Source organism: Peromyscus maniculatus, chromosome 21, assembly GCF_049852395.1.
Source record: "Peromyscus maniculatus bairdii isolate BWxNUB_F1_BW_parent chromosome 21, HU_Pman_BW_mat_3.1, whole genome shotgun sequence".
NCBI classification, from domain to species: Eukaryota; Metazoa; Chordata; class Mammalia; order Rodentia; family Cricetidae; genus Peromyscus; species Peromyscus maniculatus.
The window spans coordinates 6,554,279-6,581,171 of NC_134872.1; the positions used below are offsets into that span (position 1 = coordinate 6,554,279).

Consider the following 26,893-nt stretch of genomic DNA (forward strand, 5'->3'; position numbering starts at 1 on the left):
TATGTGCATTTATGTTTTGTCTGCGTGTATGTCTGTGTGAAGGTGTTGAATCCCCTGGATAGTTATGAACTGCCATGTGGGTGCTGGGAATTGAACCCAGGTCCTTTGGAAGAGCAGTCAGTGTTCTTAACCACTAAGTCATCTGTCTAGCCCCTGGCATTCTTTTTTTCTATTAAACAAATTTTAAAGACTTATTATTATTTTATGTACATATTTTGCCTACATGTATGTCTGTGCATTATGTGCATGCCTGGTGCCTGTCAAGGTCAGAAGAGGGCTTCAGATCCCCTGAGACTGTTGAGAGCCACCATGTGAACTATGTTCTTAAGGGTTATTGTTTTTGCTTCTTTTTCCACCCAAACTATTGTGTTCAAGTTTGGCGTTATAACATTGGCATCACAGAATGAGTTAGGAAATAGTCTCCCTATGTCAACGTTATCCAGGAGTCTGTGCAAAACTAATGTTATGGTTCTTCAAACATCTGGTAGATTCCTCAGGGAAAGCCATGTAGGCTTACTTTTCCTTGAAGGAATTCAGCCTTTTCTTTGTTTTGAACAGATGAAACACTTCCCAGGCTATTCATTACTTCTGAAATAAGCATTGCTGTCTTGAATCACTGTCTACTTATTATCATAAAGCAACTCATCCTGTTTTTAATCTTCTTTCTAAAATTGCATGTTCTATACTTTTGTTACTTTCACTCTCGACTGGTAATGTGTGTCCTCTCTCGTCCTTCTGGTCAACCAGGCTGGAAGTTCATAGACCATATTTGTGGTTTCCCAGAGACAACTTTTTACTTCATTGGCTTTCCCTGCTCTCTTCCTATTTTCTATTTTCCTGATTAAAGCTTTTATCTTTGATCTGATTCTTCTGTTTAGCTTTTATCTTTCTTTAGTTTCTTTCTTTCTTTCTTTTTTTCCTTCGAGACAGGGTTTCTCTGTGTAGTTTTGGTCCCTTTCCTGGAACTCACTTTGTATCCCAGGCTGGCCTCGAACTCACAGAGATCCACCTGGCTCTGCCTCCCTAGTGCTGGGACTAAAGGCGTGTGCCACCACCGCCCAGCCCTTTAGTTTCTTTAAAAGTAAGCTAGATACTTCTTTGTGACTTCATACTTTTGAATTTGTCCTTTGAGTATTTCCATAACTATAAATCACAAATTTTGATGACTTATTAAAATTCAAAAATGTTTTATAACCTTTGAGTTTCTGAGAAATGTGTTCATTCCTAAATGTTTATAATTTTTCTGGGTATTTTTCATTTTTAAAAATAATTTTTTTTTTTTTTTTGGAGACAGAGTTTATGTAGCTTTGGCTGGCCTAGAGCTGACTCTGTAGACCAGGCTGGCCTCAAACTCACAGAGATGCACCTGCCTCTGTCTCCCAGGTGCTGGGTTTCAAAGGGTGCACCACTGCACCCAGCATATTTTTTCCATTTTATTTTACATGTATGGGCATTTTGCCCACATGTCTGTCTGTGTATCATGTGTGTGCCTAGTGCTCTCAGAGGCTGGAAGAGCTCCTGGAGTTACAGATATTATGAGCCATCATGTGAGTGCTGGGAATTGAACCCTGGTCCTGTCTCTCCAATCCCAAGCATTGATTTTTTTTTTTTTTTTTTTTTTTAAGATAGGATCTCACTATGCATCTCTGGCTGTCCTGAAATTCACTATGTAGACCAGGCTGGCTTCAAACTCACAGAGATCTACTTGCCTCTGCCTTGTGAGTGCTGGGATTAAAGGCATGTGTCACTATGCCCAGACCCAGCATTAATTTTTAATTTAATTCCTTTTGGTCAGAATACATACTTGAGTATCAAGTCATGCAAATCTTTGAACACTGTCTTATGAACTAAAATGTGAACTCTCTTAGTATCTTATGTGAAACTGAAAATAAAGTGTATTTGGCTTATAATGGATAGACTATTATCACAAATGTCACTTCAGGTAGTTGGCATTCACTTCTGATGCTCCCCTGGGGGAGTCGTTCACTGGTCTATCAGTTGATAGGATAATTAGAGACCTCTTTCTTCAAGGTGTATCAGATTCTGATTCATGTATTTTGAAGTTCTGTTTATAGGTACATAAATATTTCAAACTATTAAATATTTAGGACTGATGACTCCTTTAACTTTTTTTTTTTTTTTTTTTTGGTTTTTTGAGACAGGGTTTCTCCATGTAGTTTGGTACCTGTCCTGGATCTCACTCTGTAGACCAGGCTGGCCTCAAACTGCCTCCCGAGTGCTGGGATTAAAGGCGTGACCCACCGCTGCCGCCTGGTGACCCCTTTAACATAAGGAGGTCTTTGTTCTTGGTAATCATTTTGTTTTTAACATTTGTGTGTAGGTATATGTGCACATGAATGTTGGCAGAAGCAAGCTCCAGCTCCAGGGTTGCAGGGGTGGTGGTGAGCCACCCAGTGTGGCTGCTGGAAACTGGACTCAGGTACCCTGGAAGAACAGGAAAGCACTCTTAACTACTGAGTCCATTTTTTCTAGTCCCTATTCTTAGTAATCTTGTTGGCTCTAAAATCTAATTGGTGAAAAGTCAGTACAATCATCCCAGCTTCCTTTACATAGTATTAGCAATGAGTATATCTTTTCTGTTTGTATGTTTTTATTCACATAGTGAGTTTCTTCTAGGCAGCACACAATGAGTTATTATGCAACTTATAGCACTCTGTCTCTTAACTGGAGATTTTTAGGCCTTTTATACTTAATGTGACCACTGATGCAGTTTTTATGTGAGTCTACCTTCTATGTATCTCGTCCTATTAATCACTTTCCTTGTTTTTCTTGCCAAATTTTGAAATCCCTGGCTATTTTTTTCTTAAAAAAAAAAATAATAATAAGTTAATGTGATCCTTTTTCTTTTTTTTCTTTTATTTATTTTTTTTATTTTACAACACCATTCAGTTCCACATAATAGCCACAGATTCCCATGCTCTCCCCCCCTGCCCCCCCTTCCCCCCAGTTCACCCCCCATTCCCACCTCCTCCAGATCAAGGTCTCCCCCGATTACCGGGATTGACCTGATAGACTCAGTCCAGGCAGGTCCAGTCCCCCCCTCAGGACTGGATCCTTTTTCTTTTAAAAACTACAATTATATACATATCATGTCCTCATAGTTTCTTGGTTTTCTTTTTTTTTTTTTTAAACCATCTCTGAGTATATTCTGGATAGTCCGCACTGCTAAGTCTTCTTCGGGCTACAACTACTTCAGTGTCTACTAACCTCATCATCAGAGTCCTCCTCCTTTGCGAGCGTGGTGATTCTTCACCAGAGGCTAACTGAACCTGCCCCGTGAGGGCCGGGTATTTTTGCGCTCCTCTAACGTGGAACTTTATCCCGGTTAAGTACCTGGAAACAATCTGACCCTTTCCAAGCCTGTTATGGAGCTTTGCTGGAGGCTGAAGGAGTCTTCTGTTGAGGGCTGTATTCATCCACCACTAAGGCAACCTGCTTCTGAGCACTCTCCCTGATGGTCTATGACCTACAAGGCCTTCCTAGTTTGGTTGGTAGTAACTAAAACATTTTTGTTTCACACAGTTTTGCTGCTGTGTAACCAAGGCTGGCCTTGAACTCACCCTGCCTCCTGAGTGCAGAGAACACAAGCATCTGCCACCATGTCTGACTCTGAAAAGAAACAGGGTTGCTTTCGGGTGGCTCTTTCTGACTGAGCAGTGCTGTCCGAAAAGCAAATGGCATGCACACGTTTCTGGAGCTCCACTGATAGGGCTCTCTCCTCTTCCAAAGCCATCTAGCTGTCCTCTCTGGACTCCTGCAGCTCGATCTGCTGCCTTGTTTCCCCAGGGGATCGCTCTCCCCTGGCTTACTGGTCTTTGATATTGTTGTCTTGTGTATTTGTGTGGGGAGTTTTGTTTGCTTTGTGATTGTAAATCCAATCTCTCAACTATATTTTGGTCAGAATAAAAAACACAAGTCTACAAATTCCATTTTAAGTCAGAAAAAGATATGATGGAAGAGTGGTATTTCAACAGGTAGAAAGTGTTGTGGAGAGGCACCTAGGCAGTGGGACCAAGTCCTGTGCTCATTGCATGAGTTAGCTGTTTGAAACCTGGAACTTATGCAGGGACACTTGGCTTAGTCTGGGAGGAAGGGACTGGACCTCCCTGGACTGAGTCTACCAAGTTGATCACAGTCCTCGGGGGAGGACTTGTCCTGGAGGAGGTGGGAATGGAGGGTGGGCTGGGGGTAAGGGGAGGGCGTGGGAGGGGGGAGAATAGGGGAACCCATGGCTGATATGTAGAACTGAATGGTATTGTAAAATAAAAAATATATATCACAAAAAAAAAAGTGTTGTGGAATAGAATTATTTGTTTAACTAAGTAAAGATGTATTAAATTTGTGTTGCAAAGTAATCTATTTAACTAAGCAAAAAGATGTGTTACATTTCTTTATGCTGCATTTGTTTAACTAGGCAAAGATGTGTTACATTCATGTATGCTGCATTTGTTTAACTAGGCAAAGATGTGTTGCTGTTTCACTTTGCCTGCCTAAGGCACCTGATTGGTCTAATAAACAGCTGAAGGGCCAGTAGCTAGGCAGGAGAGGGACAGGCAGGGCTGGTGGGCAGAGAGAATAAGTAGGAGGAGAAATCTAGGTTCAAGAGAGAATGAAAGGGAGATGCTTGGAGCGAGCAAGCCAGCCAGCCAGCCACGGAGGAAACAGGAAAGCAAGACACACAGAATGACAGAAAGGTAAAAAGCCCTGAGGTAAAATGTAGATGAAGAGAAACAGGTTAATATAAGAGTTAACTAGAGGCCGGGCGTTGGTGGCGCACGCCTTTAATCCCAGCACTCGGGAGGCAGAGGCAGGCGGATCTTTGTGAGTTCGAGGCCAGCCTGGGCTACCAAGTGAGTTCCAGGAAAGGCGCAAAGCTACACAGAGAAACCCTGTCTCGAAAAACCAAAAAAAAAAAAAAAAAAAGAGTTAACTAGAAAGGAGCATAAGCTAGGGCAAGCATTCATAACTAAGTCTCTGTGTCATGATTTGGGGGCTGGAGGTCTAAGAAAGCCCATTACAATAAAGTCTTAAAAAATAAGCACTGCTGGAACAAATCGCAAAAGTCTCAAGTTTGAAAAGTGTAGTTTTCCCATGATACTATAAAAGTCTACCACTTTAACTGGTAATAAATAAAATCTTCCAATAATCAGGTGTTGCATTTTAAAATGCTAAACAAAACTATGACTCTGTGGCAATCTGGATAACTGAAGCATCATGTTTTGTTTTTTCCTTTCTTTTTTCCCCATTTTTTAGCTCTCTGAGATAAAGTCTCACTATGTAGTCCTGGCTGGCATCAAACTGAGTGATCTTTCTGCCTCTGCTTCTCAGATGCTAGTATTACACAGTACACCGTCATGCTGTTATTTTTGTTTGTTTTGAAACAGGGTTTTTCTGTGTAGCCCTGGCTGTCTTGGAACTCACTCTGTAGTTTAGGCTGGCCTCAAACTCACAGAGTTTGCTGCTGCCTCATGAGTGCTGGGATTAAAGGTTTGTAGACCTACCACCCACTCACACCAGTTCTTATTTTGATCTTTAATCTATAAGAATTGGTTATGAAAAGAACAAAAACTGATTTTTATATTCCAAAGGACCATTAATAATTATCATAATTTTAAAATTGAGTTAAACACTGCTTTTTTTTTTTTTTTTTTTATGTTAAGAGTCAGGATCTTCTTATGTAGCTTGGTTTGGACCTGGAACTGTCCATCCTCCTGCCCCAGTCTCCTGAGTGCAGGGATTATGGTGTATGCACCCTCCTGGCAACTGTTCTTCTGTTCAGGAATCATCTGAAAAGTGTACAGGGGAAACTAAAACATGTCAAGTCTTGATGTTATAAAAGTGACTTTGGTTGGGCAGTGGTGATGCACGCCTTTAATCCCAGTACTAGGGAGGCAGAGACAGGTGGATCTCTGTGAGTTTGAGGTCAGCCTGGTCTACAGAGTCAGTTCCAGGACAGCCAGGGCTAAACAGAGAAACCCTGTCTTGACAAACAACAACAAAAAAACAAAACAAAAAAGGAAAAAAAGAAAGAAAAGTGACTTTGGTTGGTGTTGATGGTAACAGAATTTAACAGATCTTTTAAGTTTAGATTCTGTTCTACAGCAAACTTCAAATGTCCACCCAATATACATAAAACCTATGAAATATTTCTCTATGTTGTTTTTAAATCCCATTGGAACTGGGTTCCACAATTCTTCATCCTGACTGTTGCGAAGAGAAGTTTCCAATGGGGCGATGCACTTCCCTGTGGTATAAGTGTGGGTGTTCAGACTGCTGTTAGGATCACGCTCACTTTGTACAGTAGGAAGGGTAGGCTCTCCATCAACAACCATGCTGTCACCAGCCCTGAGCACTTAGCCAGGTTTCTTCTGTTCCCAGGCATTTCTCTTGAGTGGATCTTGAGTCCAGCTGGAGAACTGCTGGTTATTGACAGAGTCTGCCTAGCACTACGCACTCTTGAGGTTACTGTGCCACACTGATCACTGATGTGGTTCACAGGCATCGTAGGGGATAGGACTGTTGGTTGCCTCCCTCCTTTGGAAGCTGCATGGTGCCTTCTGGTACCATGAGAGCTAGTCCTCAGTTCTAGCTCAGGGGTCTCTGGGCTCTGTGTCTGAGGTGCATGGTGTCCCCAGCAATAGGGGACTTCCCTTATACCTCTGGGGGGCACCCAAGGGCAGTAACAATAGGCTGTATGTTTTGGGAGTCTCAACAACTCAAAAGAGGGCGCCTCGGGTCTGCTATTAGGGTTTTGTTGAGTGCTCCTTAGCTGTTGGAGGGAGCACCATCAGCCCACTGTGTATCTTCTTCCCTGGGATATCTGCTCAGATTACTTCTGGTGGGGGTGTGCAGGTAGTGACGGTCTATTTCCAACTGTGTTATAGTCGTATTACTTCTGTGGTTGATAGTGGTGTTAGCAATCAAACGATTTCATCACACATGGTGCACAGATACACATGCAAGCACCCATACACATAAGATAAACAGTAAATAAAAGTCCATTCACTGTATGAAGCCATTCACTAAAGACCAGAACAGGTAAATCCAGAGATGGAAGGCAGAGGAGTGGTTGCCAGGGGCTGGAGAGACGGGCAGGTGGATGGGGAGTGACTGCTGATGTGTGGAGTTCCTTTGGGGTTTTGGATGCTCTGGAGGAGAGAGTAGTGGTCTGAACACATTGGAAAACCCTGAGCTGTCACTCTAAAGGGTGAACACCACAATACCCGAGGTTTAGTCAATGAAGCCATCGTAGAACAGTCCATTGAATACACGGCACGTACTGCTTCCGCTTGCACCATGCCACAGTGCCGTGACACTTCTGCACTTCACTGCCCACTGTGTGTCAAAGGAATCAAAAGTCTTGCTTAAGAACCTGTGACAGCCAGGCTGTGGTGACGCAAGTCACTAATCCTAGCACTTGGGAGGCAGAGGCAGGGGATGTCTGAGTTTGTGGCCAGCCTGGGCTACAGAATGAATTCCAGGGCAGCCAGGGAAACACAGAGAAACCCTGTCTCAAAAAACAAAAACAACAACAACAACAAAGAAAACCACACACACACAAAAAAAAAAAAGAATCTGAATCTGTCTGACAACAAAACAGCTATCTGAATTTGAGCAAGTCATGTAACTACTTTGAGTTTGAGCTTCCCAACTTTAAAACATAAGGTTTAACATTACTGGAATTTGGAGCATAGGTCAGAGCCGTCCTCAACCTAAAGAAAAAAACAAAGAGTTCATACGCACTAGGACTCCTAGAATGGACCTACTGCACAGAGAGCTCCAGTGTGGCCCAGTGAACTTCCAGCCTCAGCAGTAGGAGCTGTCGTAACTGTCCTTCTCATTTACATTACTTTCCTAAGGCTTCCCCAAACCACAAACATGAGCCTGGAATGGTAGCTCACACAGGTAGCTCAAGAGGCCCAGTTTAAGTTTAGAAGGGTCAGTTTAAGGTCATCCTCAGCCACATACTGAGTTTGACACCAGGTTAGCCTTTGAAAGACCCTACCTGTGGAGGCCCACAAAGGTTTCCTAGTGAGATCTCAGCTTGCTTTACCCAGCAGGGTGGCATTAGAGGATTGCTTGAGTACTAGATGATTGCATGCATACTAGGTGATTGGAAGGGTCTACATCTGGCTGAGCTGGGGGAGGTCTTCACTCTACCTCTTGGCATGCCTATAAACAGCCCTTTAGAAGAGACAGGAGGGGCCGGTGGATAAGGATCCAGGCCCTCCCAAGCTATCCTGTGTTCTAGCTGTCTCTCTCCCCTCTATCCTTCTATCTAAATATTTCTCATGTCTCCCTCCTCAAGAGTACCCCGGGGTAAAAGTGGGAGCAGGTCTCCCACACCTACCTGGAAAAACAAAACAATAACAGAGTATTTGTGTTTGTGTTTAAAATATATGTCACCAAGTTGCATCTCAAGAACAGGTATACTAAAGGCTCAAGAGACGGCTCGCAGTTAAAAGGGCTTACTGCTCATCCAGAGGATTCAAGTTGGATTCCCAGCACCCACTCGGGCTCATAACCACCTGTAACTCCAACTCCAGGGGACTCAATGACCTTTTCTGGATTCCATGAGGGTTTGCCCTTCACAGAGCATACACTGACCCAGACATAAAATAAAAACAAATAGATGGATACACTAATTTTTGGTGTCAGGTTTATGAAAGAATGGGGGTTACTATGTCATCAACATTCCAGTCAATCTGTGTCGCTGATTTAACAGACATTAATTGTTTGCTCGTTTTTGCAGCTTGAAAACCAACAGCTGACTAATTACTCTTTGGCCCTACACAACATGCATAGGAACCGAGCAGGAAGAGTGCCGAAAGTCTGCACAAAGAGCTACAGAGGGAATTAAAGCAAGCCATTCGAGGGTTTCCTGTGAGGCAGAGACCCCAGCTTAAGGTCCCCATAATGAAGTAGGAAGGAGGGGAAGAAATCATGGCAGGCAGTGCTGGAGAGGGGAACTGAAGGATGCTCAACAGCAAGGCTGTGGTGAGTCCATTGGGACGGGTAGGGAAGACAGCCAGCACAGGTCAAGACTGTGGCTGAGCAGAAAGTGACTGCAGAGGGACCGGCCAGAGAACAAGAACCGTGAAGACCCTCTAACACCCAGCCAGGGACCACAGTAGGCCGAGGGAGGGCTTCCTGCAGGGCCAGCAGAGTACAGGAAGAAGCAGAGACATGAATCACCATGACCCATCCAGGAACTTGTGCTTGGGATCCAATTTGGCTAAAGTGAAGGGTACATGTGGGAAAGACGCAGACGACGCTAAATAAATAGCGGCGGCTTGACTGAAGGACCTTGTGTACCAGAATACGGCATCTGAACTTTATTCCAAAGGAAACGGGAACTGAAGCATTTTTAAGGAAAGTGACAATCAGACTGGCTTAAAACAACTTGCTCTGGCAACCCTCCAATGGCTTCCCATCACAAACAGCACAGACTCCAAATCCCTTCCACGCTCAAAGCCTCCACGTTGGTCACAGGCCATCTCTGAGATAATGTTTCATTCCCACCTCACGCACTCGGCTTGAGCTGCCCTGGCAAAGATCCTACTCCCCGTCCCCTCCCCAGGGCTCTGCACCTGCTGGCCCCCTACTAGGAACATCACAGTGCCCTCTCCTGCTTTCCTATCCTCTCTTGAGAGACTTGCTCTGCTGTTACTACGGAAGAGCAAGGAGCTACTGCCATCGGGCCCAGCATCTGTCTCTTCCTTCACGCCCCACAGGACGGACACACACACACACACACACACACACACACACACACACACACACACCGTCTGTACACTGCTGCTTTACCTTAGCAGAGTGCAGGGGCCACGGAAGAGCCCTCAATAACCCCGGATGCTGCAATTATTTCCATACAGTGAAACTGAGGAGTGGAAAAGTGACTCAGATAGACAGTCACTTTTATGCAGAAGATAATACTTTACATTCCTAGTGAGAATGCAAGCTGGCACTATGTTTTTTAAGGGCAAATTTGCCAAGATCTACAAAAAGTTTAATATCCTTTAGCCCAGCAACATCATGTCCAGGAAACTGACTGCAGATATTCTTAGAAACAAGTACCTGGTAGAAGGCTCCTAAACCTAACACTTCTAATAGAAGAAAGAAAGACATTTCTTTGTGCATATGTCCATATATGTGGAGGCCAGAGATGAATGCTGGTGCCTTTCTCAGTGACTTTTGAGACCTCTCTCACTGAACATGGATAGAGTATGAATTCTGCTTAGCTAGTTGGCCATCAAGCTCCAGGGATCTGTCTTTCTCTATTTTTCCCAGGGCTGGAATTACATACACACACACCATGAACATAAGTTTTCACAAGGATGTCGGGACCCAAACTAGGTTCCCATGCCTGCATAGCAAGCATTTTACTGAGGCATCTCCTCAGCCCCAGGGAAATAATTGTCAACGGACTATTACTATAAATCTCAACAACGAGATTATTATGCAGCTGTTAAAAATAAGTCAACAGTTATACTGGAATGCATGTGTAAAGATATTTAAGAATGACATAAAAGAGAAAAGCAATTTATGGACCAGAACCTAACTTTTCTAAGGGTCAAGACCACAGCTCAGTGATAAGGTATTCACTGAACATACACAAGGCCTCTGGTTTGACCTCCACTACCACATAATAATAATAATAATAATAATAATAATAATAATAATAATAATAATAATATATAATATAGTGGGGTTCAGTGGGGCACACCACTTGGGAGGCAGAGGATGGCAGGTCTCTGTGACTGGCCAGCTAGTCTACGTTATAAGCTCCCGACCAGCCAAGGCTACATAGGAAAACCCTGTCTCAAAAACAATAAAACCATATGCATTTGTAAGTGCAGTGAAAGCCTCTAAGAAATACATCAAACCATTCCGAATCACAGGATTCAGTGAGGAAAAAAATAATTTTTCACTTTGGGTTTTTTTTTTTTTGAGTAAGCATTCATATCTTTAAAAATCAATCTATTATAAATAAATTAAAAAAATTTTAAAGGCTGGAGAGATGGCCCAGGGGTTTCTAAGAACAGTGGTTGCTCTTCCAGAGGACCCAGGTTCAATTCTCAGCACCCATATGGCAGCTCACAACTGTCTGCAATTCCAGTTCCAGGGGATCCAACACTCTCACACAGATGTACATGCAGGCAAAACACCAATGCATATAAAATTAAAAATCAATGTAAAAAATCAGTCTGTTAAATTTTAATTCCCGTTAATAAAGCTTGAGTATACAAAAACACTTTAAGTGAACATAACAGGTCTTGATGACCCACTGACCCACAGTGCAGGAAATGTGAGTTACTGCAAGTGCTTAATCAGAAAATCACCATTCACTAACAACTAACTGAGGGCACTTACTATGTGTCCAGCAGGATGGTGAACAGGAAGCACCTAGTCCCTGCAAATGGGCCACGTGATGCTGTCTCTGGATGAAAAGTCTGTGCTGTCATGCCTGCCTTCGACTGTCGTTCTTGAAGAGAAGCTTCCACTGCAATGGGAAGTCAGCTACGCTTAAGTCCAACACCTTCCCACTACACCAGCTCCCTGTCAGCCCAGAGCTCACGCCCCTCTCTACTAGAAAGAACATTCTAGAACCTTCCCTTGGAAGAGCACTGCTTTTTACCTCCTGGACCAATCTACTCAGGGCCTTCAGCCCTTGGGGTCACTGGAGTACTTCAGGGATAAACATACAAATAACCTTAACAAAGCCAACCCAAACTCAATCCTTACAAAAGATCAGCTTCACCTGATCTGTAAAAAAAACTTGGGAAGAAAAAATTCATTTAATGTAACCTATAAGTATTTTGTGTGACTGATTCACAGTTTACATTTCTGTTAAAATAACAACAGTGAGACAGGTGTGGTAGCACACACCTGGAAGTCCAGCAGTCTAGAGGCAGAGGTAGGAGAACCAAGAGTCTCAGGCCGGCCTGGGCTACTTAGCCATATTTCGCCTTAAAGCAAGAGAAGTAAGCATGTGCGTGTCCACATAACAATAAACAAGCAAAAATGCAATATTAGAAACTTCCCCTTAAAACCAGGCGGTGGTGAGCACCTTTAATCCCAGCACTCAGGAGACAGAGGCAGGCAGATCTCTGAGTTCGAGGCCAGCCTGGTCTACATAACGAGTTCCAAGACAGTCAGGGATACACAGAGAAACCCCCATCTCAAAAAGAATTAAAAGGGGGGGGGGGCTACATGCAGAAATAACAAGAAAACTCTACCCACTATACACAAAAACTGTATCGGCTCTAAGCAAATGTTTTTTTTATAACTTCAATAATAAAGACTCCTGATCATAGTGGTGCACACCTTTAATCCCAGGACACAGGAGGCAGAGGCAGGCAAACCTCTGTGAGACTGTGGCCACCCTGGTCTATGTAGTGTTTCAGGACAGCCAGGGCTATGTAGAGACCCTCCTTGTCTCAAAAAAACAAAAACAAAAACAAAAACAAAAACAAAAAAAAACCCAATCCTAAATTCTTTGTGCATCTCCTATAATGTCACAATAATTAGAAAATATTTAAGAAACAGCTAACTTTTAAGATAATATTGGTAATAATTTTCTTAACAGTAAGAAAACTATTACATTAATAAATTAAAGAAAAATACAATTAAACATAAGAAAATATAACTTGACCATCAGAACCTGCTATGAGTGAAATGGGACATCTGGTCAGACAGGGGTCTCCATTTCATTAGAACCAAACGAAAACCAGTTCTTAGACAGAACATCCTTGACCAGCTCACTGAGATGCGATGCCGGCTGTGCTGCTTCCTGAAAGACTGCGTGGGGCACATGTCAGCGGCTGCATGTTTCCTCTTGTATTGCACAAGCCACAGGCTGCATCTATTATCGATCGTGGTTAAGCATCCGGGGTACTGCTGTCAGAATCCCCAATAGCCATTTCTAAATACATCAGTACAAATTTCAGTCTGGAAAGGGTCACAGACTGCAGCAGTTACGTACTACTATATATATTTTCTCCATACAATACATTTCCTGAACTTTTAGCTTTCAGTTTCCTGTTCGTCACTGGCTTCAGCTCCAGAGGCAATACATAAACACACCCCAGCCACAGTATTTCCACTTTTGACAGCAGTGGACCTGAATATAATCTGACAAATATATAGCAGTGAAGACAGCTATAGTTAATAATTTACAAATGAGATAGAAAGCACATTGCCTGCGTATGGATTCAGCTTCTTTATACTCAAGGCTTTTCTAAGTTTTTCTCTGCTGAAAACCTGATAAGCTGCTTTATCAGACAATAACCATGAAATCCATCCTGTTTCCTTTCTCACTTGCTTGCCAGGAAGCTTGGAGCTAAATTTACTGTTCAAATACAGACACTATCTCGCCTTAGATTGCTGATGTAAATTTTTCTTCCTTCCCATTCTCTCATCCTGCTCATTATTTCTCAAGTGATTTATGTTCATTTTCCTTTGTTTTTAATGATCTTTACCTTTTTTGTTTTTAACTACCAACTCCCTTTCAATAAACTACAAATTAAGAGAAAATTTATGACCTAAAAGTTCTTATCTTCAAATCATTGTGTATCTATTAACCTATTTTATCTAGAATATAGGTTCTAAAATAAATCTTTACTTTCCTTTTTAAAAGTTATTATTCCATATAAATATGATTGGCTTTTAGAAAAGCCAATGACACTTTTTAGAATAAAATAATTAAAGGACATAATCAAAACCTAAGTTACTAAATTTAGGCTCTAAATTAGAATTACAAAACTATTAAGTCTTTACAAATAGAATTAGTCCAGCAATGCAAAATAATTGTTAAAAAAATTCACCTCAAGCCGGGCGTTGGTGGTGCACGCCTTTAATCCCAGCACTCGGGAGGCAGAGCCAGGTGGATCTCTGTGAGTTCGAGGCCAGCCTGGGCTACCAAGTGAGCTCCAGGAAAGGCGCAAAGCTACACAGAGAAACCCTGTCTCGAAAAACCAAAAAAAAAAAAAAAAAAAAAATTCACCTCAAATTCTCTAGGCTATCAAGACAGATCAAGACAGATCAAGACAGATACTATGTTTGAAAATATTAAGACAGTTTGAGATGGAGTTGGGAGAGATGGCTCAGCAGTTAAAAGCACTGGCTGCTCTTCTTGAGGTTCAATTCCCAGCAACCACATGGCAGCTCACAACTGTCCGCAACTCCAGTTCTAGGACTTGACACCCTCACAAAGACACACATGCAGGCAAAAAACACCAACATAAGAAGAAAGAAAAAAGAAAAAAGAAAGAAAAAATAATCTCTTAAAAAAATAGTTTGTATTATCAGAAAATACCATTCACACTTGTTCAGAAACTGTAAGCATACACGTGCATGAAGGTGTCTGGTGTACAGTGGTGCTTTAAATGGAATTAAAAGTGAAAAAAATATGAAAAGAAATGAAACAACTCTAAGACATTTGGTAAAAATATCATGAATTAAATAAAGAAGTTCTAGAATACAGCCATATTAAAAGGGGTACAAAGGGGGGCTGGAGAGATGGCTCAGAGGTTAAGAGCACTGTGCTGCTCTTCCAGAGGACCTGAGCTCAATTCCCAGCAACCATATGGTGGCTCACAACCATCTGTAATGAGATCTGGTGCCCTCTTCTGGCCTGCTGGCAGACATATAGGCAGAGCACTATACATAATAAATCAATCAATCTTTAAAGAAAAAAAATGGTACAAAGAACATAACACATAGTAGTCTGTAAAAAGACATAGGAAGCCTGGTGTGGTGGCATGTGACTTTGACCCCAGAACTCGGGAAGCAGAGGCAGGCAGATCTCTGAGTTTGAGGTCAGTCTGGTCTATTTAGTGAGTTCCAGGACAGCCAGGACCACATAGAGACTCTGCCTCAGGAACAGAACAAGAAAGGATAGGAGCCTCAGATCCTGGCTCAGTGGTAAAGCACTTGCCTAGCATGTACAAGCCCTAGGACCAAGTCTCCAAATAAAAAAGGAAAAGAATGGCCAGGTGTGCTTTTAATCGCACACCTGTAATCCCAGCACTCGGGAGGCAGGTGGATCTCTGTGAGGGCAAGGCCAGCCTGCTCTTCAGAGTGAGTTCAAAGATAATCAGGACTACAAAGAGAAACCCTGTCTCTAAACATCCTCTCAAAAATAAAAAGAAAAAAGAAAAAAAGAAACTCAGGATTAATACCCAAATAAATCAAATTATTTTTAAAAAACTCTAAGAATGAAGCTAACAAAAATTGTTACTATAGGGGCTGGAGAGATGGCTCAGAGGTTAAGAGCACTGATTGCTCTTCCAAAGGTCCTGAGTTCAATTCCCAGCAACCACATGGTGGCTCACAACCATCTATGATGGGATCTGGTGCCCTCTTCTGGCCTGCAGGCACACATGCAGGCAGAACATTGTATACATAATAAATAAATCTTAAAAAAAAAAAAAAAAAAATTGTTACTATATAGATTTAGAAGGATATATATATATATATATATATATATATATATATATATATATATATCTTAGCAGACTTCTTTTCAAGCAAAATACTTCAGCATAAGAAAACACATGAGCCTGCGGTGGTGGCGCACGCCTTTAATCCCAGCACTCGAGAGGCAGAGCCAGGAATCTTTGTGAGTTCAGAGTCCAGCCTGGTCTACAGAGTAAGTTCCAGGTCAGGCACCAAAACTACACAGAGAAACCCTGTATTGAAAGAAAAAAAGAAAACACATTAGGGCTGGGAAAATGGGATGTGGCTCAAAGGCCACATTCAATCTCTACACACACACACACACACACACACACACACACACACACACACACACACACACAGAGAGAGAGAGAGAGAGAGAGAGAGAGAGAGAGAGAGAGAGAGAGAGAGAATTCCCCATTTCACATGAAGCGAGTAAGAGAAACCTACACACACACACACACAATGCACATATACCTTCAAAAAAAACCAAATCTGCCCCGGTAAGATGACTGAGCAGTAAAACACACAAGCCTGAAAACCAAGTTCAATCTTGAGGACCCACGAGTGGAAAGAGCACCAACCCAGCTCCACAGGCTCTGTGTGCCGGTTCAGAGTCTCTGGCCCTCCCCAATAGTAATGAATTAGAAAAAAATTTCAATTAAATTTGGAAGCTTTTTTCTTCTCTTGTGATGGGATTTTAAAAAAGGTGTCATTAAAGGAAATCTAATACAAGTCATAGATCAGAAGAAGAGAAAAAATCCTCTAATCTCTTCAGCAAAATGAAGGGAAGCAAAAACAAAGTATGGTAAATAAATAAATGACCTGATACACACCACTGAGGACATGGGAAAGATTGTGTACAGACATTAGTAGGTTATACAATTTGATCTCAGAGGACTTTAAAATGATAAAGAAAAATCAGTATTTCAGTAAAACTGAAATCTAGTCTTTTGGAAGGAATGTAAAAGTCCACAGAGGTCTGGGGTATCTGTAACCCAGGCCATTTTCTCTTTCTTTAATCGTGGGAAAGAATATAGAACATAAAACAATTACCAGTTGCAAAATGATTTCATGGTAAAATTATGCTTATAGTGACTAAGAAGTATTGTTTGCTATGCACATTTTCAAAACGCAGGGAGAATGTCTCACAGAGGTTAAAACAATACATTTCAAGGGAAAAAGGAACTGCCATGACAGTGAATCGGTGCCTGGAATCTGGCATCGTGCTCTGGGAAAGGGAAGGGGGTTATTTATTGAGCAACTGGTGTGGCTAGACACAAAACCCTGGACCTTAGCAGAGAAGAAAGCAAGGCTCAACTAAGGTTCTTGCCATTCCGCCTGGTTCATGTTAAAACGTACGAGACTGCAGGCAGCTGACGGAGGCTCAGAGGTGGTCACGTCTAACACACGGTACCCAACTCTTCAAGGCAGTACCTGCTAACTGTAACTGTAAGAGAGTCTGCTCTATCATGACAAAAACAAAAGGTTTCAAAAAAATGCTTAAAGCACTCACAACTGACAGCTTTAAAGATTAAAAAGGAGCTTTTTCCTCAAAGCTGATTTTGTACCAATTCTCAAAAGTTGCCCTCTGACCTCCACAAATGAGCTCACCCACACACTAAATACATGTGTGATTTTAAATGGAAGAACAGTAGTGCTCTGCGGAGAACCCAATCATGACCTTCTTGTAACAGGGGTGAATTACTATCATACTGCTCCTGATAGAAAATCACTTTCTATCTTGGTTTTGAGAATCAGCAGCAGAATTAGGGCTGGTCTAATTCCACCCAGATGGCTGAGGACCACAGCACTGAAAACAGCAGCAGCCCTTGCTCAGTCATCGGCTGTGGATCTTGACTATCTCCTCCACATCTCAGTTTCCATGTCTGTAAACAACGCAGCTGGATAGAGAATGTCTTCCTCCCTTCCTCTCTTTCCCCTTCTGCCTAGTCCTTTCCACCTTGTGGCTCTGTAACTTAGAATCTAGGCTGTCTGGAGGGTAGGGAGGAAACCAGTCATTAAAAACCCACCAAACACAGCCAGGCAATAGTGGCACACAACTTTAATGCCAGTACTGGGGAGGCAGAGGTGCAGAGGCAGAGAGGCAGAGAGGCAGAGAAGCAGAGGCAGAGAGGCAGAGAGGCAGAGAGGCAGAGAGGCAGAGGCAGAGGCAGAGAGGCAGAGGCAGAGGCAGGTGGATCTCTGTGAGTTCAAGGCCAGCCTGGTCTACAGAGTGAGTTCCAGGACAGCCAGAACTGTTACACAGACAAACCCTGTCTCGAAAAACAAAACCAAACAAACAAATAAACAAAAACCAACAACATCAAAAATACCAAACTTTTGAGACAAAGAATATGGGATGGTGCTGGCATAACTGGGTCTCAATATGTAAAAGATTACAAATAGATCCATATCTGTCACCATGCACAAAACTCAAGTCCAAGTGGATCAAAGACCTGAAAATAAATCCAGTTACACTAAACTTAATAGAAAAGAAAGTAGGAAGCACTCTTGAACACATTGGCACCGGAGACCATTTCCTAAATAAAACACCAACAGCACAGACCCTGAGCACAACAATTAATAAATGGGACCTCTCAAAACTGAGAAGCTTTGGCAGGGCAAAAGACACAGTCAATAAGACAAAAAGACAGCCAACAGAATAGGAAAAGATCTTCACCAACCCCACATCTGACAGAGGATTGATCTCCACAGTATATAAAGAACTCAAGAAACTAGACATCAAAATACTGAACAGTCCAATTAAAAAATGGGCTAAAGAGATAAACAGAATTCACAAAACAAGAATCACAAATGGCTGAAAGACATTTAAAGAAATGCTCAACATCCTTAATCATCAGAGAAATGCAAATCAAAATGACTCTGAGATACCACCTTACACCTGTTAGAATGGCTACGGTCAAAAACACCAATGACAGTCAATGTTGGAGAGGATGTGGAGCAAAGGGAACACTCCTCCACTGTTGGTGGGAATGTAAACTTGTACAACCACTGTGGAAATCAGTATGGCGGTTTCTCAGAAAATTAGGAATCGAACTACCTCAAGACCCAGCCATCCCACTCTTGGGCATATACCCAAGGAATGCTGATTCATACCATAAAGATACATGCTCAGCTATGTTCATAGCAGCACTATTTGTAATAGCCAGAACCTGGAAACAACCTAGATGCCCGTCAACGAAAGAATGGATGAAAAAAATGTGGTACATATACACAATGGAGTACTACTCAGCAGAGAAAAACAATGAAAGCATGAAATTTGCAGGCAAATGGATGGAACTAGAAAAAATCATCCTGAGTGAGGTAACCCAAACCCAGAAAGACAGTCATGGTATGTACGCACTCATAAGTGGATTCTAGATATAAAATAAAGAACAATCAGACCACAACTCATAGAACCATGGAGGCTATATATATAGCATGGAGGTCCCTAGGACGATTGTGGCTTATAATAAATTTCGGTTTTACTCAATTATTGAAAAAAAAAATAGCCAAACGAATGGAAACACATGAACTATGAACCAAAGGCTGAGGGGCCCCCAGCTGGACCAGGCCCTCTGAATAAGTGAGACAGTTGATTGGCTTGATCAGTTTGGGAGGCAACTAGGCAGTGGGACCGAGTCCTGTGCTCATTGCATGAGTTGGCTGTTTGAAACCTGGAGCTTATGCAGGGACGCTTGGCTCAGTCTGGGAGGAGGGGACTGGACCTGCCTGGACTGAGTCTACCAGGTTGATCACAATCCTCGGGGGAGGGGGTGGGAGGGGGGAGAACAGGGGAACCCGTGGCTGATATGTAGAACTGAATGGTATTGTAAAATAAAATAAAAGGAAAAAAAGAAAAAAAATTAAAAAACAAGAATAAGGGAAAGAAGAAAGCCAAAAACAAACTGACAAATTAAAGAGGCATAATAGTTCACAATAGACAGCCATCAGCTTCACTGTTAACATTAGTTTTCAAGTTTCAAGGTTTGTTTTTTTGTTTTTGAGACTGGGTCTCATGACATAGCCCTGGCTGGCCAAGAACTTGCTATGTAGACTTCAAACTCAGAGAGATCTGCCTACTGCTGCCTTTTTAGCACGGGGATTAATAGTGTGACACACACCCAGCAAAGACCTGTTTATATGCATGTGTGCCTGCATAAATATCTGTGCAACACGTGAGCACCTGGTGCCTGTGGAAGCCAGAAGATGGCATTGGGTCTCCAGTTACAGGCGATGGTGAGCTGCTGTGTGGCTGCTGGGAGTCAAATGGAGCCTCTGCAGGAGCAACAAATGTTCCTAACCACTGAGCTATCTCTTCAGCAACTTCAGCTTTTGTTTCTTCCTTTCTTCTTTTTCTTTTTCTTTTTTTTTTTTTTTCTTTTTGTTTTGTTTTAAAGAAAGGTAGTAAGAGAGGGGCAGTGGTGGCGCACGCCTTTGATCCTAGCACTCGGGAGGCAGAGTCAGGTGCATCTCTGTGAGTTCGAGGCCAGCCTGGTCTACAGATCGAGATCCAGAACAGGCACCAAAACTACACGAATCTCTATATACTTTAAATATTTCCCAATCTAGGAAATAACTAAAAACTTTGATACAGAGGTTTAAAAAAAGTTGTTTTTTTAAAAAAAAAAAAAAAAACAACAAATACCTATAAACTATATATAGTTAATCTTAAATGGCAAGAAGGGAAATGATGTTTAAACCCATCACTATTTAAAGCAGGTATGTACAGTTCTTCACTCAGTCACGTTGAGGCTATGGGAGACTCACCCGGACAGACACAGTTTGCAAACCCCAAGCTCTTCTCCCTCTGATAAAGAGCACCACCCAAAGATGAGAGCCAGGCTTTCTGGCCTCCTCTCCCTTTGTCTGGGGCCCAGAACACTGGAACTGTACAAGTCTGTGCAGAAACTGGCATACTGTGGGTGTGCAACGCTTTCCCAGGAATGAACACCACCTTCAGTTCCAGGAAAGCACTGCTAGGTGTCAGTCCCAGCGGCGGCATGCACAGGACAACGTAAGGAAGCAGGGTGTCCTAGCAGTTATGCTCTGGACCCTCCTCTGGACCCTGCTTCTTCCAACAAAACACGTGCAACTTCAGTGAAAAGCAGCACACACAAGGGACGGTCACCTGTTCTCTTTCCTGTCATTCATCAGTCAGCGAATTTATGGTTGGGCTACCCCACTTTCTTCTGGTAAGACCACTTCTCACTTTCAACACGCTTTAAAGCTTTTCTCCTTGGCTATAAATGCAATGAATATACCATACAACGCACAGTTTACTAAGTCTGAACACGTGTAAAGATGAACATAAAATTCTTTGTACTGATCTTGCACTTTTCTGGAAGTTAAAAAACAGAAACTGGGGGGTCACTCTGTGGGTAACGGGTTTGCCATGTAAGCCTGAGAACCTAAGTTCTAATCCCAGCACCCATGTAAAAACAGGGCGTGGTGATGCAGGCTTGGAACATCAATGCTGAAGAGCGCAGACAGGCCGGCCAGTCCAGCTAAAAGCTCCAGGCTCAGTGAGATACCATGTTTCAAAAATTAAGGTGGAGCCGAGCAACAAACCTTGTCTACAGAGTGAGTTCAAGAACAGCCACCAAAACTACACAGAGAAATCTGGTCTCAGGGAAAAAAAAATTAAGGTGGATGAGCAATAGTGACAGAGAATGTCGACCTCTGGCTTCCACATAAACACACATGGGCAAGTAAACCTGCACGCACATGCACGCGCGCACACGCACACCCCAAACATAAGAAAATCAACATTACTTAAAAAGTAAATCACGTGGGGCTGGAGGGATGGCTCAGCAGTTAAGAGCACTGGCTGCTCTTGAAGCAGACCTGGGTTCAATTCCCAGCACCCACATGGCAGCTCACAACTGTCTGTGGCTCCAGTTACAGGGGATCTGCACCCTCACACAAGCATACATGCAGGCAAAACACCAATGCACATAAATGAATTATTGGGAAAAGAAAGAAAGAAAGAATGCAAGTATTAAAAAAAGTAAAGAAAAGAAAGAAAAAGAAAATCACTTGACTTTCATCATTCCGGGAAGGTCCCCTTTCTGTGAAGCACCGTCCTACCTAAGACAGTCCTCAGTCCTACCACCATGTCTTGGTTTTGCCTGTCCCTTGCTTTTCATAAAGTAAAATGCTGTGTCTAGCTTGTCCTGACCAGTATTTCTGAGTTCCCTCTCCTCCGCGGTGGGAACCAGCAGTTCATTTCTACTGCAAAGACTGCTGTGAACATCCTGTACCAGCCTCTTCCTGAGTATATACTTGTTCATCTCAATGCAGCCTGTTTCACTGAAATGGGAAAAAGGGAGAGAGGTTCACCTTTAAATAAACCAGAATGGAGTGCTAAACACACAAAAACACATAGAGCAATTATGTGTGTACATATTTTTATGTGTGCATGTTCATATACACACACTTATGTAGTTATATATAATACAGACAATTGATAATCTGGTATATATATATATATATATATATATCAGATGTATATATATATATCAGATGTATATTTGTATAGATTATATATGAACCCAAAACAATTTTGTAAAGATTTATTTTATGCATGTGAGTGTTTTGCCTGCATGTATCTATGCCCACCACGCACCCACAGAGGTCAGAAGAGGGCGTCAGATCCTCTGGAACCGGAGTTACACCTGGTCCTCTACAAGAGCAATGAGTATTCTTAACCAGCCCCACGAATCGTGTTTTTGAAGAGCTTACTAAGTTCCCAGTAAAATAAACCTACGATGGGAAGGTGACCATCTCAGCTTTTCTTGACTGTCCTCCTATCTAGGAGCACAAGAAGAGAGTTTTCTCCCACTTAAACTGGTGCTGCACCGCAGTGAGACAAATATGTCTTCACAAGCCTCTCCCAGAAACAGAACATGGGATCTGACCATCGACTACACAGTAATTTTTACATCAAAGACAAAACCCAAAATCTGTTCAAGATTTTTTTTTTGCTCTGTCAAAAGTTACATATGGAAACAATTTCACCAGTTAATATTTAACATAGGTGAAGAATATCATGCTTATTCAGAATATATGCTGATAAGGACTCAATCTCTAAGATGTTTTCTCCAGTCAAAAAAGTAGCTTCACCACATTAAGTCCGTGACAGACATTTTGACTCAATTCTACTGTGGAATTTTCAGCTGGGAATCAAGAAAGGACTTCATTTCCAGAGACACAAACATTAAGAAACACATACAAGTCTAGTTTATTTTTTAATAAAGACCTCACTTTATCAGTAGAACCGACCCTCCAAATCTTCAATGTTCTTCCAACATTAGTTCCTATTTCAAGGGTGAAAAGTAAGTGTTTTGTTGGCTTCTCTAGATAATTTAGTTGCCATCACATTCCGTCATAGTAACATTTAGGTAGTCAAAAAAAAAAAAAAAAAAAAAGAAGAAGAAAAGGAAAAGGAAAAGGAAAAAAAGATACCACTACCGTCAAGCTTGAAGGATGCTGGAGTAAGAATCATTAATCTTTTTTCTCCTTTAAAACAATCTGACTTTTTAAAAGATCAATTTGAAATTTGCAACCCTGCTTTGACACTCAGATGAACACATCCTGATACATTTAACAGTAGCCAAGATAGAAACAGAATGCTACAGATGGTTCTAGAAACTTACGGCTGGCCACCAAAGGACAGCTGCAACCAGAAAAGGAAGATGCAACCCCTTCCAGGCTTGGCCTTTCTTCATCTTGTACTCCTCTTTGCAAGCACTGAGCAATTTCAAAACTATACACTTCAAAGGTATCACATTGTAAATATGAAGAAATATTCTGCGCCTGTGGATGTTCCCTTTCACAGCTGTATGCCTGTTTACTTAAAAACCCATTATTTCACTCTGAAAATGTATCATTTTCATTTCTGTAATAATGTATCTTCTTCTAAAAGTAAAAAAAAAGTCTTGATGAAGCCTTGAGCTTTGTCACAGAAAGCATAACAACTCCAAATAGCTACAATCTCCGACTTTCACTATGGTTGGCCTGGTTGTTCCAGAGAACTAAAATGAAACTTTTTCTTACTTTTTAAATGTTTTGCTTCCAGACTAAGGGTAAAAAAAACAGTCATATCAAATGTGTAGACCCTACACTCCCTCTGGTGGTCTAATTAATCCAATGTTTCCAGGAAGACTAGTAGTAAATACTAATAAAAGCATACGCTGTAAGGCAATTATCGTTGGTGGTATTGTTTCCTATTACATATGGCCTGGGACTCCATATGCAGACGTGGCTGCCTCTGCTTCCGGGGTGCTGAAAGTAAAAAGGCGTGCGCCCCCACAGCACAGTCAGTCCTCTTAAGCTAAGAAGACGTACAAGTTATTTTGAATAGTGGAATTTTAGTGCTCTAAATATTACTATATAATACCCTTAATAATCTGTTAGATACAACTGCTAGTAACCTGTCAATAGGTTTGTTCTTTAATAAACTATTTTAGCCTCTCTCCCTTATAGAACTGGCTTTTATACAATTTTATACTATTTGCAAATAAACTCACACATTAGTCCCTGTTTTAAATCAATAGATACAGGACTTACATATCATCATTCACCTAATCTTCAATGTGTGAGATTTAATGTTTGAAACATTTGAGGTGGCACGTATGTCAGAACTTTAAAATGCACTAAAGGGCTGGCATTGTAGTTCAGTGGTAGATCGCTTATCTAGCTAGCATCCTTAAGGACCTGGGCTGAATCCCCAGAATAGCAAAGAAAAAGAAAATTAAAAAGCATTAAAATGTACTGCAGGGAACTTATAAGGCCAGGCGGTGGTGGCGCACGCCTTGAATCCCAGCACTCAGGAGGCAGAGGCAGGCAGATCTCTGTGAGTTCGAGGCCAGCCTGGTCTACAGAGTGAGATCCAGGAAAGGCACAAAGCTACAGAGAAACCCTGTTTCGAAAAACCAAAAAAAAATTAAAAAAAAAAAAAATACACACACACACACACACACACACACACACACATGGAAAAATTGAATTACTGATTGGTTAAGTTGGAAAGCTCAAAAGCTTGAGAACTACAAAAATGGAGATATTTGTTCAGTGTGTACTAACCACAGAATTCAGAGTGTCAAGATATGCACAACTGAATCTTTTTTGGAAATCATGAAAATATTAAAGGCCTGTAGAGCATGTTCTTAATGTCAGTTATGTACTTAAGGGTACAGCAATTGCCTAGTATGCACAAGGCCCTGGGTTCAATCCTGGGGTAGAAAAAAAGAGGGAGGGAGGAAGGGAAAGAAAGGAGGGGAGAGAAGAGGAAGAAAATAAATTTACCAGCAACATCCAGACTCAAAGGTAACTGCCTGATAAACAGCCCCAATTGTGTGTGTGTGTGTGTGTGTGTGTGTGTGTGTGTGTGTGTGTGTGTGTGTGTAGATGTGAGAATCAACTCGTGCTTAATTTTGAAAGTGAAATGTCGTTGATAATTCTATGACCTGGTCTACCACAAACAAAGTAAACAAGAATCAGTAATTAAAATTCCCGAAAACTGACCTTTAAAGTGGGCTTTCAATTAAAAGGTTTTTTTCTAGTTCAAGTGCACACCACACCTGCTTTTGTGTAACTAGATGAAATAACTGGGAAGGGCTCTGGCCGCTCTTCCAGGGCCAGGCCTTCATTCCCAGCACCACACTTGAGCTCTTGACCTTCAACCTCCTCTTCTGGACTCTGATGATGCCAGCACCATACATGCAAACGGTACACGTACACACACACACACACACACACACACACACACACACACACACACACCACCCATAAGCACAAATCAATTGTGAAAACAGAAAAATGTTTTAAGTGACGTGACTTATGGTATTTGGTACATTTGAGCAGCATCGTAAGACAAAAGAAATTCTCCCACTTTATGTGGTGGAACACTAAAGTAGAATGAGATCATCTAAAACAATGGAAGTCCCCTTCTAAAGTAAGCCCACTCTACACGGGATGAGCCACTCAATCTGCCTTCAGGGATTATCAGGAACTTTAGACAGACTGAGCCTCTCCACCCCACGGGGTACGTGGTGGCTCTTCTCTGCCTTGAGGAACTATCAACACAGAATATACATTCTTTTCCAACCCAAGAACAAAGAAGAATTTCAAAATCAACCGACTTGCCTAATCCCAAATTGTAGGTTTTTCATGTGGAAGAGTTTTAAATTATGTCTTATAGAGAAATGCGGGCTGGTGAGATTGCTCAGCAGGTAAAGGCCCTTGCCACAAAGCTGGACCACCTGAATTTGAAGTCCAGGACCCAGCTCGGTGGGAGGAGAAAACCAACTCCAAAGGTGTCCTCTGACAGCCACGCCTATGCCAGCACGGACTCACAAACACAGGCAATAAATAAATACAATTTTAAAGAATAAAAATAGAGGTTGGGGATTTAGCTCAGTGGTAGAGTGCTTGCCTAGCAAGCATAAGGCCCTGGGTTCGGTCCTCAGCTCCAGAAAATAAAAATTTAAAAAACAAAAAAAGAATAAAAATAAATCCACTCAAATGTCACATAACTGAAAAGTAAATACTGAGAAACATACTTTAAAAACTGTTGGAATGACAAAAACCTCATTAAAGTATAAATTTGCTGGTTTAAAACAATTTAAAAAGAAAATTCCTACATTAATTTAAAATAATCTCAAGTGGTTCCAACTAATAGCTAACTTAAATTAGCTAGCTGAATAAAATGACCCTTCAATTAGTGTAATTAAATAAAAATTAACTGTGCTCTGAAGTTAAACATCTCTGAAGTATAGATTACACCCAATGCAGTTCCCACACAAGACACATTAGAAACGAGAAAGGGAGAAAATTAAACCACGTGTTTCTAACAAATAATGGATGTTATTATTAACCTCTGCATCTAAAAATGGTTAAAATATGCCACTTCTGTAGAATTCCCAAAGTGAAAGCTGTTAGGACTGTTCGGCCCAAACCGGACAGCTGCTGAGAGGCAAACAGAAAACGGTTAAGGGAAGTGTGACAGAGTAAGAACGTCCCACCAGAATAAGGGATTTTTCAAGTCATTTCTTGAATCTATTCAGACACCAAGAGTAGGAGCTACTACACTTCTATAATTATAATAATAACAGTAGTAATGATGGATAACAAACACTAACAGCAAGAGGCGTGGAGGAAGGGACAAAACTCTTAACCCAAATAAATACCCCTTAAACTCTTCCCTTCTTCTCTACACTAAAAGAATGCAAAGACAATGAAAATAAACACTCCCTCCTACCCCTAGAGAAGACGAGGAAAGTGCCCATTCAACGCTCAGCCTTAGTCCGCTGGAAAACACTCTCCTGGGGGGGGGGGGGGGGGGGGAGAAAAAAATCCCCAAACCACCAGCTCTCAACTGCGGCAGCAGAGTTGACTGAGCGGCAGC

General features: G+C 41.8%; 1 protein-coding gene across 3 annotated transcripts in view; it reads right to left on the reverse strand.

Annotated features, from left to right (window-relative positions):
- The window catches only part of Fkbp5 (FKBP prolyl isomerase 5), a 126,236-nt gene that overhangs the window by 63,639 nt on the left and 35,704 nt on the right, over positions 1-26,893 (reverse strand). The window lies entirely within an intron of this gene.